A 12100-nucleotide genomic window follows, 5' to 3' on the forward strand; every position below is an offset into this window, starting at 1 on the left:
ATTTTTCTGTGATATGCTATGGCTGTCAGAGATGCTGCACATTCCTTCGTTTGCAAGATGTAAAACTCGAATAGTCTCATAAACAATGAACAGTTTTGAAAATAATGTGTCCAAAGAGAAATATAAATCAGCAAATTTTTTTAAATAAACTGTGCAATACTCAGAAAACATCAATGAAATTAATTAATCAGTATACAAAATCATATGAAATTCCTGGAAGCAGTAATCAATATGTTAATTAATAACCTGAAAACAAGGAAAAATTATTCATTACACTTATTTAATTAATCATAAGCTCATAACAGGTGAAAATAAGATATCATTAAAATTAATTTTTTTTATAATTTTAGACTATGTTGCAGCTTCAAATGTGACTGTAGTCAGTACACTGGAAGTATGTACTCAAACATGCCATCAGCCACAACTTTTTGTGTTTTATTAAGCACACCATGCAAAGTTTTATGAAAGAGTCATTAACCAAACTGATGCCAGTGAAAAAGAACAACATCTATTCAGGAATGAGCTAAAACACAATGTAAAATCCAGATTAATTAACAATAACCTAAAGAACCTCATCATACACACTAACAAAGCAGCTGATTTAGCTGACCTGAATAGCACTGAACAGACTACCTAGCACACAACATAAATAAAATTATTCAGAAAAGCATAAGTAACAATAATGACACCCATAAAGCAGTTTATCATGAGAGAAAGCTAGAAATCAGCATAAACACAAAACTCAATAGTAACAATGCCATGATTCTGAAAAATAAAAAAAAGCAATTCTGTAGTAATTATGAACAAAGATGAATACATCACTAAAACACTGACTTTATCTTCTGAAAACAACATAACGGAGGTCAAACAAGATCTAACTGTAAAAATCCAAAACAAAATCAGAAAAATGGTTAGTAAATGCATTTACTCATCAAAGAAAAACAAGCAAAAAAAAAAAAAAACAAAGCATTCTGATGAATCCCACAGCCCCAAGACTGAAAGCCCATGTTCCATTGAGGCCTACTGTTAATTCTAAAAATATGCCTGCAAACGAAGTCTCCCAATTACTGAAAGAAATTCTGAAGCAGTCCTATATGTTTGATAAATCATACTCAGTTAAGAAAACAAATGAATTAGCAACTAAAATTAAACACATAAATATTCCTACAGGAGCCAGATTTGCCTCTTTTTGATATATATTTCGTATGGCTAATAGAATACAGCAGTAAGTAAGTAGTAACACAAACAACGTATAAAAACGATGAATGGTCAATGTTACAGGCAACAAACAATTATTAGATCTAAAAAAGGAAGTAAAACACTAAATACACAAAAATACATAGAAATTATAGTAATAGTATCTAGTAATAGGTTTTTCAGAAGGAGAAGAGTAGACCAGACTCATGGTTGTATGTCCAAGTCCCTCAGCCAGCCAGAAGCATCTCCCTCCAGGAGGTGGAGCTCCTGCATTGTGCCAGGGAATCTCCTCGTAGGGCAGTCCATTGCGATATGATGTAGAGTTTGTGGATTCCCACAGTCGCAGTTGGGTGAGTCAGTCTGTCCCCATTTGTGCTTCCAGTAATTACATCTACCATAGCCTGTTCGGATACGATTTAAAGTTGTCCAAGATTTTCTGGGAAGACCGAAGCCCTCGGGCCGTACGGTTGGGTCCGAGACTAAGTTAAGGTGATCAGGGTTAGACAGATCCCATTCCGACGCCAGGCTTCGTCGATATCATAATTGTCCTCGATCAGCTGTTGCCCTAATATCCATGATGGCTTATGGGACTTGAGCCTGTGGCTGGGATTCTTGCAGTCTTCGTGTAAGGGTAGGTCACGGTTGTTAGCGCACTTTTGCCATTCCCTTTTCAGTGCAGATCTTCGCTTTAGATGAGGTGGGGCGATGTTAGCCAGTACCGGGAGCCATTGGTGGGACGTCGGTTTAATAGTGCCTGAGATGAGCCTCATGGTGTCGTTTAGCTGGGTGTCCACCGTTGCTGTATGAGTGCTGTTTAGCCAGACCGCAGCACAGTATTCAGCCACCGAATATACTAGTGCAAGAGCAGATGTTCTGAGAACTGTGGCGCTTGCTCCCCAGCTACTTCCAGTGAGTTTGTGTAGGACATTATTTCTGGTTTTGATTTTTGCTGCGCATTTGTATAAGTGCTCCTTGTACGTCAGAGATTGGTCCAATGTAATTCCCAGATACTTTGGGAGGGGATTGTAGTTAAGCAGCTGGCCTCTGAACTCTACGTGGGGTGCATAGTTTGCCTGTCTGTTGTTGAGGTGGAAACAGGAGACTTGGGTTTTAGAAGTATTAGGTCTGAGCCTCCATGTTTCGAAATGTTCACCAATTTTGATAAGGTCTTCCTCAATGATTCTTTCGGAATTGTGGAAGTCTTGATGTTGATATGTGAGAGCAATATCGTCTGCATAGATAAACTTCTTAGAAGATGTCTCTGGTAGGTCTGATGTATATATATTAAAAAGTAATGGAGCTAGCACGGATCCTTGGGGCAGGCCATCATTTAACCTATATTTCTTGCTCATCTCTCCATCTAGGTGTACTTAAAAAAATCTATTTGATAGCATATTGTTGATTAGGGTAGCCGTTTTCTTGCAAGGAATAATGCGTTGGAGTTTAAGAATCATTGCCTCCCTCCACACTGTGTCATATGCTGACGATAGATCTATGAACACGGCGACTGTCTTTTTCTTCCTCTGAAATCCACTCTCAATATGTGTGGTAAGAGATAATACTTGATCACAGCAGCTCCGACCGGGTCTAAATCCGGCTTGTTCAATAGGAATGAAATTCTCAGCAATGGGTTTTATTCTGTTGAGAATTAGTCTCTCCAATAGTTTGTAGAATACACTTAGAAGAGCTATAGGTCTATAGTCCTCTGGGAGCTTTCCATCTTTGCCAGGCTTAAGAATGGCGACGATCTTGGTTTGTTTAAATAGTGGTGGTAGTGTTTCCGATCGTTGGATGTCATTGTAAAACTGAGTTAGCCACAGTAGAGCACGAGGTCCTAGGTGCCGTAAGAACTCGGGGTAGACCTCATCTAAACCAGCCGCTTTACCCATTTTCATTTCTTTCAGTGCTTCTGTGATCTCTAGGATGGTAAAGCTTTTTGAGAAATTGTTGTCGGGTGTGGATTGTCGGAGCTTGGTTCTCAGTTCTTTCTTTACTTTCATAGCCTTATCCTTGTTGCTGCGTGGTGTTTTTCTCGTAAGGTTAACTATTCTGTTTGCTACCTCTTTGGGGTGTATGTTGCCACCCATACAGGTTTTAATGGAGCTTTCACCTAGGTTTTTAAGAAGGCACCAGGCTTTCTTGCTGGAGTGCTTGAAGTCCATATTTCTCATGAGAGTGTGCCACGTTTCTCGTCTTGCTGAGTCCAGGCATTGGAGAAGCTCGTCCGCAATTTCAGGATCGTTGTTTTGCGAATATGCATTATATAGGTCTATGAATTCTTGGCTCCAGCCGGGAATATACGTTTTCCTGTAGCCTCTGGGAATGTGTTTTTTGGCAATGGCTAGGAGTAATCCCACAAAGCGGTTGTAGTTCTTCGATGCTGGTGGGATCCATTGAATGTTGTGGTCCATTTCGGCGGTAGAGGCTTCCCAGTTGGCTTTGCCAAAATTCCATCGAGGTTTAGGTGTAGATCTCACTATTGGAATCTGTATACCGACATGTAGCACGACGGGCCTGTGATGGCTACGAGGAAAATCAGGCAAGATCTGTTTATTGCAGCGTAATGGTAGCTTTTTGGCGTCTCTGGAAACAAAGCACAGATCGGGGTTGTAATCTCTTTTCCATCTAGCCGAGTGGAAAGTCCATTTATCCTTTAGATCATGGATCAAGAAGACGTCTTCTATGTCCGCCCATTTCATTACTCCCTCCCCATCCTCATTCGTGTTGTTATATCCCCACTGGGTACTGTGGCTGTTGAAATCGCCCATTATCACTGTAAGATGTTGTATGTTGGAAATAGCAGAGTCATTCCATGACTGAGTTGGGGGTTTGTAGAGCTTGATGACTTCAATATCAGCAATTTTTGTTCTTATGACGTAGGCGCTTGGGTCTGAGTGTGTTTTTTATATCGTGGACCTGGTCAGTGTTGTTTTTAAAGTAGGTGGCAGTGCCATAGTTAGTGTGGTAAGTTGCTGCAGCAAGGGAATAGCCTGGAAGTTTGCATCTATTTTTCAACTGCTTTTCGTCTGCGCATGGTGTTTCCTGGAGCAAGACAGCATCCACTGAATGGTTGTCCAGGACTTTAATTAAGTAGTCAGATTTAGCTCTACTCATTCCTTGTACGTTGAGTTGTAGGATTTTAAGGACATCTCCAATGTCCTTGGTCAACGGGTTCTGAGAGGAACCGTTGTTTCGGGTATTCGCGTTCATGTCTGTGCTGATTCTGTAAAGCTGGGAAATCCTCACAGGTCCAGCAGCCAGATTTGTAGACTATTTAGCCGTGATAAAAAATCACGTTGCCCAGTGTGCACCACGGGGAGGCTAGTCTACATTGCGCCCCCTCTTTTTGATGTAATTGCGACACTCTTTTTGATGTAACTATCCTATTTAAATATGTACCAACTGAAGAACAACAGACATAAGCTTTGAAAACTTAGTAAAACTACATCGTCAATTGCAGAAATATTCGAAGTCAAGGACATGTAGGTAATGTTGTGTCACAATTACTTTACATGTAATCGGGAAAGTTTACGAACAGAAAGAGGGTCTTGCCATGGGCAGTAGTATATCAAGTTTTCTCAATCACCTGGAAAGTAAGTTCTTCAATGAAAAAAAGAAAGACTCAAATGTAAAATAATATGCTACTGGAGATACGTTGTGATGGAACAAAAGATGCAATTGAAGAAATAAAGGCAGTATTCAATTCTTTTCACGAAAACATAAAATTCACAATAGAACATGAGGACAAAGCATAAATTTCCTGAATCTTAAGATCACCAACCACCAACAAAAACATGAGTTCAGCATACACAGAAAATGCACATACACAGACATAACTGGACAGCTCACCATGCAGCGCACCACACAGAAACATGCTGCATTTAGGTCCATGCTACACACAGTACACTCTCTTGATTTAAAGAGAAAACACCCTCAAAATGAGATACAACAAAGAGCATTGCCGTAAGCAATGGCTACACAGCAAAAACACTTGACAATGTAGACAGAAAATTACACAAAAGTAAGACAACGAATCGCCACACTATGAAAGAAGAGAAAATATTTGCCATCATCCCATACCTGGGTCACATATCACAAAAAATCGTTAACCTTTCTTTTTTTTTAAAAAAAAATAAATGCAACATTTCGCTTCGTAAGCTCTTTTCTGTTTATTTTGTTTTATTATTATTATTATTATTATTATTATTATTTGCGTAACAACGCATATACGAAAAGAGCCGCGAAATACCTTTTAGTAATGCTGTGCCATGAAGTTCTGTATAATCATTAATTCTCAACAAAACAGAATATATTGTATTCTTATTGTTCTGTATCTGGCTTTCTATTAAAGGAACATTTTTCGTTACTGTAACTCACTATAAACTCAACATATCTTCCCTACTTTATAGTTATTGAAAATGTTAATGAAAATTACTTTGTTATGAATACTGATGTTACAGTTCGCAATGATTGTTCAACAACAAAATTTTGCAGTGGATTTTTGTTATCTCTGCACCACGGATTTATATTTAAATAACTGAAAATGTCTTAAAGGGATGGGATAATATGTCAAGCAAGCTACTACAAATAATAATGCAAGGTTTCATTAAATAACTCTATTCAAAACATTTAAATATGTTAATTATTACACACCTTTAAAATGAGTACGTAATGGCGTACATCTCTCAGTCTCGACAAAAGAATGCTACGTTAGCATACAATACAACGTCACAGGCTATCCTACTCACGTAACTCCAAGAAGAAGACAGAGAAATTAATGTTCGTTCTGTATTATTTATACTGTTTGCATATTCTCATCTTTGTTTGATATTTATCGTCTGTGGCGGTGTCAGTACTCGCCGACACAGATATTACCTAAAATAAATAATAAAAAAAAGTACATAATTCCATACAATAACAAAACATGATACACAATGTTTTCTCTTTATCACATAATATGTCTTTCGCTAAGAGACGTTACAAACACTTGCATTCTCAATAACAATAAGTTAGGAAACTTTCTCGTCCATAATATAAAATCAAATACACAACAACAGTAGAGTGTACAAAGTATCATGCTCCTGTTTTCCTGCCTACTATGTAGGAAAAACAGGCAGAAACTTCAAAACCCGTTTTCAAGATCGTGTATATGTTGTCAGGCTCAACCACTTCGAAAAATAAGTGATTGCTCAACTTATGTTGGAAACGAAACATGCCATTAACAGTCTAGGAAAAAAAACAACTTGATAGTAAGAAATAATGAAGCCAATGTAAGACCCTAAATCTGTTAGAACACCTGGAGATATACCTCCACAAAATCAAAAAACCATAATCTATGTTAAATGAACAAACAGATTTCACAAGCCACAGTTATTCCAGTAATTTTAAAGACATATTCGAAAGTTATTTCCTGCATATGTCAATTGTTTAATAATTATATCTTTAGAACTACGAATAAATTCATGTACAAAAAACATCTGTGAAGTGTTTACAAATATATGTATGCAAATGTGCCTTTTGAATGTAGTACCATGTAGGAAAAGGATGCAAAAAGTATGCTGTATGCTGGCGCTAAAAACGTTAAAAACGATTTTCTTTGATTATGTAATAAGTTTACACTGTTCATCTTTTCCACAATTTCCCACGTATTTTCCGCGTTCGACATACGAAATTCATAACCTAAGATCAAACCTTTTCATGACTGGAATATACATTTTACGTCATTCAAGAGAAAATATAAAACATGTAATAAGACAAATTACACTTGATAAGGGACCCACAGAATCCGAAATGCATCGTGTGCTTAATGAAACACGAAAAGTTATGACAAGGCATTTTTCAATTCATACTTCCAGTATCTTTTAAATTCATGATGAAGACACTGTTGTCTAGTAAATTATTTGCTGTTAATTACATAGATGCTGTTAATAGTTGTATGAAGAAAATGTTTCAATATTTTTTGTTTTAAATCATATTCAGAATTGTAGCAGTTAATTTAGTGTATGTTACATTATGGCTAACTCTATACCTTAACCCTCTTAAATCTACAAAACTAATCACTATAAAGTTTTGATCATCATAATAGCAATGTAGCATTTTTTTAAATGGAAAACTTTCTAGACTTGAGCGTTTTACCAGCCAGTTAATATGCAATACAATAACCCTAACTATTGTCTTAACTGAACTTCTACTTAAAAATTTTTCTGTGGGAACAACACTACAACAGTGTTGTCGTAATTTGAAAACTTTAAAATCTACACAGACATTTTTACTTAAAAAAGTTGTCATTTCGATGCAGTGTCATCCCATCAGGCTATCACGCCTCATATTTATGCTCCTTTTCTCAGCGCTACACTTAACCAGTGTGTTTATGTAGACTTTTACTGTCGTCGCATTGGCATTTTCTTTTCATTAAACGCTACAATTTACCGCATTATACAGAGTGGCTCACATAAAACCGGCCTCTGCACTGACAGGAATATGAATGAAAAAAATCAACGTACATCATCGCTTTCTTACATGTTTGCTGTACAGTTTCATTATTAACTATGTAATTAACAGTTTAAGTAACTGATTTACTTTTATTAGTTTAATAAGCATATTTTAGAAAGGAATTTAAAGTCTGTGTTCAAAGTGTTCTCCGCCAACATCCAAGCAAAGTTGTGCACATCGAAGTATGTTAAGGAAAATACTTTATAGTACTCTTTGAGGAATGTTCGAAATTTCTTCACATATGTTGTTTTTTAATGTGTCAAGTGCTCTGCGATTTTTAAGGTAGACTCTAGCAGTTAGAAATCCCCAGAGGTAAATGTCACATGGTGAAAAGCCGGGAGAGCAGGTTGGCCGCAAGCCCTTACTAATGGTGCTATCTTCTGTAAAATCAGTAAGTATACGAGCTAAGGACAAATCCGACGTATGAGAAGTTGCCCCGTCTTGCTGGAAATATGCACAACATTTTTCGTTTCGAGTTAACAGAGCCGAAAATTCTTTGTAGAGTTGCAAGTAAACATGTTTCGTTGAAGAACAACGGCCCAATAATTCTGTTAGCAGACATGCCCTGAGCAGCCCAGAGAGCATCCCAGAGTGCCCCAGAGAGCATCCCAGAGTGCCCCAGAGAGCTAAAACACCAAGAAGAATCGCTTCTCGGCTTTTGGCAAGATTGATGTGTAGTATTTGTGGCCCTTAAAAGGGCCGTTTATTCAGAACTGTCTTCAATGATTATATAAAGTACAATCACCCACAATGCGACAATCTTCCAAAGAAGAAGGACCACTAGCCTTCACCCATAAGTGAAGTCTACATCCGCTGCGTGCGCCAGGACTGATGCTATAAATAGCACACTGTTCTGTCTAGCGCATTCACTCGGTTTGGGTGAATAGCCACTGAGGCACTGCTTCTTACAATGATGCGTAAACGCTGTTTTCGTCGTCGCCGGCGAATGCTGGTTTACAAATCATTTGTCGATGTGGACGGCACTCTTGGTGCTTCGACATCTTCTGCGAAGGGTAAAAAGAACGAAGTAAGAGGAGTAGGTAAAACTACTCAATTTGTTCTTATTCATGGACCTACTTTATTTTGTGGTGCGAAGTAAAATTTTCTTTAATGAAAGTTTCTTCTTCTTCCAGTGTAAGATAAATTCTGATTGCAGCATTCACTTATGGGTGAAGGCTAGTGGTCCTTCTTCTTTGGAAAATTGTCGCATTGTGGGTGATTGTACTTTATATAATCATTGAAGGCAGTTCTGAATAAACGGCCCTTTTAAGGGCCACAAATACTACATATTGATCTTGCCAAAAGCCGAGAAGCGATTCTTCTTGGTGTTTTAGCTCTCTTTGGCACTCTGGGATGCTCACTGTGGCACTCTGGGATGCTGTCTGGGCTGCTCAATAGATGTCGAGCACAGTCTCTGATTGGTTCTCTTGTTTTTGGCGCGCGATTCAAATTACGTTGGAGCAACACGCTACCTAGTATTAGTAGGAGCGTGTTGCTGGAAAATTCACTTCCGGTGCGATTGCGCAAGCTGATAAGAGTCCACATCCGCTGCGTGCGCCAGGACTGATGCTATAAATAGCACACTGTTCTGTCTAGCGCATTCACTCGGTTTGAGTGAATAGCCACTGAGGCACTGCTTCTTACAATGATTAATGAAACTGTGGCCCTTTTAAGGGCCACAAATACTACACATTGATCTTGCCAAAAGCCGAGAAGCGATTCTTCTTGGTGTTTTAGCTCTCTGGGGCACTCTGGGATGCTCTCTGGGCCACTCTGGGATGCTCTCTGGGCTGCTCAATAGATGTCGAACACACCATACACCAATTTTTAAATCGTGTGACGGCTTTTGCGGTATGCCATGGGGATTCTCTGTAGCCCAGCGCCTTGTGTTTTGTGAATTAACGTAACCCAACATATGAAACCAAGCTTCATCCGTCGAAAAAACGAGGAACAGGTCAAGATGTCCCCGAGCGACATTTTCCAGCAACCAATTACAGTAATGTGTATGTTTACCCTTGTCCTCTTCTTTCATTTGCTGAACAACACTCACACGATACGGTTTCATTTTTAAGCCATGAAGGATGTGTTGACATGACCTGCGAGATGTTCTACATTGGTGTGATAATCGTCGTGTTTACTTTAGGGACTTCTTTCAATGTGTGCCGTCACGTTTGCCACAACTTCAGGTGTATGTACAGTCGGTGCATTGTTTCTGTTGTAATTAACAACACTGCCTGTCGAATGCTAGTTTCTCACTAGATCCTGAATTGTTGATTTTGCAGGAATATTACTTTCAGGAAACTTTCATGAAAAGTGTCACGAACAACTTTAATGGATTCAGACGGCACATATTCTTCGAGAACGAACACACGTTCTTCAATGGAGTAAGGCATGACAATAAAGTGCACTGTTCATAACGACGACTTTACGTATGAATTACTTACACGCTACTGCTGTTGGAAGGTGACAAATAAACTGCCATACTACTAATGCTACTCACGCGCGTTTGCATTCCGGTTCGGGCCGGTTTTATATTTTTGCGTATCAGACATCGCATTGTCGTTCTTTCCTACAACGGACTACCCAACACAAAAAGCTTTACATTGACTTGTAGACGAAGGATTCCTTAATCTGACAGTCCACTTGGGTGTGACGAAGATGTGCCAACGAGATATGAACGATACTTGGCCAACAATAGTGTGACATTGCATGGCGTAAAGTCGGACTTCTCCAAACAGCGATAAGAGTGAATGCTCTACTCTCTCCTTTCATCACCATTGACAGCGTATAGGGCAGATAAATTTTTTACCTAGTCTACACAATCAAAAGCTGAAATGAATGACAATATACCCTAGCTATTTTCATTGATTGTCAGTAAAGTAAGTTATTTCATCGCACGTCATCTTAACTAGGACAGTAGACTAAAATTGTAAACACGGGCAAAGCCTGTCAAAAGTTTCATAAATGTCTACATTACTTCTTAGTATGTCATATTTGACAGAAAATCTTATCCATAGCATAAATATGATTTGCTTTGACAGTAGCCAGTTGCCTTGCTACCTACATAGATATAAAAATATGATGCACACCTTTGAGAAAACACTTAGGTCTGTACCGGTACGTCAGTTAATATCTGACACTATGCTTGCATTAGCACAGAAGTACTTAAGCCATAAAATTTCGCTGCCCTCACTCGAAAGCCAGAAATATATTTCTTTCGCTCTAGTGTTATTTGTTATCTATAATTGTTCCCAGACATATAGTATAATTGTCAATTTCTGTCAAAAAAGTGTGGAACAGTTTTTGCGAATCATTTGTGTGTATGTATGCATGTAGGTCAGTATATTTTACCATCCAACATCACTATGTTTTTGTCTTTCGATTGCAATAAAATATGTTCGTATGTAAAGGAAATTATGTTTCATGGGCCAATGGAAAAATTCTGTCGCCTATATGAAGGGCTTATTTCAATAGTCGTACAAGTCCAGTTTTGTTCATTTTGAGATACAGACTCCTAAAGTTAAAAGAGCGCTGGAAAATCGAATATTTCTGCTATCTCAACTGCAGATTTTTCAGTGCTCTTTTGACTTTATGACTCTGTATCTCAGAATGAGCAAAAATGGACTTGCACCACTATTGAAATAAGCCCCTCATATAATCCTTAGTGAACTGTAAAAATGTTTCAGCTAATTGCATGACATTTCTTGTAATCGATACGTTGTGGTTTTTAAGTTCTATTTCATTTCCCATTTGAAGCCTTTATAGTGTTGCTCTGCAAATTCAATTCCCGGGTGTGCAAATAAATTTTTAAAGTTACTGCATGGTGCAGACGGAAGAGAATCAGGTCTGACTCATTCCTTTTGTCAAAGGAACCTGATAGTAACTGAGACACCAAGTGGGATAAATCAGCTGACATCTCCAGATAATGAGGGCAAATGACCGACCACGATGACGTTGTGTCCAGCTTAAACACGGCCATTTCTAAAACCACAATCTCAGTGTCTTGTCGTTCTATATGCATCTTTGATTCCAACGGAATGACAGGTCTCGCTAGTTACAGGATAACTTGACTGGAGAATCGTGACGTGTTGTCTGCTGCCGAGAGCAGACTTCAGTTCTGAGATGACAGCCAGCTAACTGTAGTGAAACTTAGCCGCTGCAGGCCGCCACTGCTTTCCTCCCGCTGGTTTCCCCTGCGGAAGGACCATAACAAGTGACTGCAGACTACTATCTACACTGGTGTCCAACATAAAACCAACAAAAGGAAATTTGGCAAGGTCACATTTATTTTGCCTCAAAACACTATAAACAGTTGACAGTAACGTAGAAACACTATAAAGAACAGAGAACGCAAACAATTGCAACATACATAACGGTAGACAAAAATGTTCTTCCTTTTTCCAAACTTAAT

Source organism: Schistocerca americana, chromosome 7 (assembly GCF_021461395.2).
Source record: "Schistocerca americana isolate TAMUIC-IGC-003095 chromosome 7, iqSchAmer2.1, whole genome shotgun sequence".
Lineage (NCBI taxonomy): Eukaryota > Metazoa > Arthropoda > Insecta > Orthoptera > Acrididae > Schistocerca > Schistocerca americana.